The following is a 1,213-nucleotide window of genomic DNA, read 5'->3' as shown; positions in this document are numbered from 1 at the left end:
CACTGAGATGCCACCTGTGGTCTCTCTTGAAAAATTATTTTAAAGAGGACACGAGAGTCTGGGACAAGAAACCCACTGATATTCTCCAGTTACATGTGCAAGAGCTACTAAACAGAACAAAGCCAGGAGATGGTTCTTCCGAGAAGAAGGCTGCACCAGTCAACAACCAGGATGGTTCATCAAACTCTAGTGCTCAACCCTAGAGATGCCCTGCCTCCAGCCAGGAGGAGGAGAGGGACAACCGAGTTTATTGGACTGAGCCGGCAGAGTGAAGGTGCGACCGTGAAGCCTCAGTAGTTACAAAAACATTCCTCTGTCTTATCAGCCTAGCAGATCACACTGTTGCTAGTTAAAGCTTACTGAAGGGAAAAAAAAAGTCAGTAAAAGGAATATTGGCTTCATCCTGGCTTAAACCAGGACATATGTAATTCAAATTCTAACACAAGGTTTAAAGAGTAAGTTTCTCTGCCTGCATACCCTGCAACTGAAATAAATAATTTCCTGACAAAGTTCCTACTTAATGCTAGTAACACATAGCAACTCCAGTATTAATCAAGGATGGAAGACATCTCACAGTGGACAGCATTATTTTATTTCCTAACAGTTGAGGGGGAGAGAGCTTGTAGCCCCAGTTTCCTAGGAAGGTAAGGCTCCAAATTCAAAACTGTACAAGGAATGCTCAGTGGTTTCCACTTCATGTATTCCAAAAACATCCATCTTATCAGTCCTCCTTGACCTGATTCTTACTTACTCCTACATTCTTCTCTAAAAACAGGAATCAAAAGGAAGTTTGTTGATGAAACTGAAAAAGAACATACAGTTCTAAGATTCATGAAAGTGATGTTCATAAAGGAGGCGACAGCAACAATACTGGCATGGGAGAATAAAACTCATTCCACCCGCAAAAGATGCAGCATTGCCAAGCTAAGTAAACAGACATACTTGGAGAACTAACTTTATTACATTAGCAACTGTAAATGGCAGCCTGTTTATTGGGATCTTTAATTTATGGTGCATATCACGCTGTGTTTTGAGGATCTAGAATAAACAAAAGTGCAAAAAGTTCCTATTTACAAACAGGTTCTGAAATGCAATACTAAAAAGGGCTACTAATGCACTTCTTCCTTTTTAAAGCTGATTCATTAAGCAAAAGAATAATGATTTAGTGTTAAGGAATGTAATCAATTGTCCCTATTGCTCAAACATTTTAGAA

At 39.6% G+C, this 1,213-nt stretch overlaps 1 protein-coding gene across 1 annotated transcript in view; it reads right to left on the bottom strand.

Annotated features, from left to right (window-relative positions):
* The window catches only part of ORC5 (origin recognition complex, subunit 5), a 69,548-nt gene that overhangs the window by 65,758 nt on the left and 2,577 nt on the right, over positions 1-1,213 (bottom strand). The gene's annotated exons all lie outside the window — the stretch shown is intronic.

This window comes from Chaetura pelagica, unplaced genomic scaffold, assembly GCF_000747805.2.
Source record: "Chaetura pelagica isolate M959 unplaced genomic scaffold, ChaPel_1.0 scaffold141, whole genome shotgun sequence".
In the NCBI taxonomy this organism is placed as follows: domain Eukaryota; kingdom Metazoa; phylum Chordata; class Aves; order Apodiformes; family Apodidae; genus Chaetura; species Chaetura pelagica.
The sequence above is the reverse complement of the archived record's forward strand: the minus strand, read 5'-3'. Positions and strand labels throughout refer to the sequence as shown.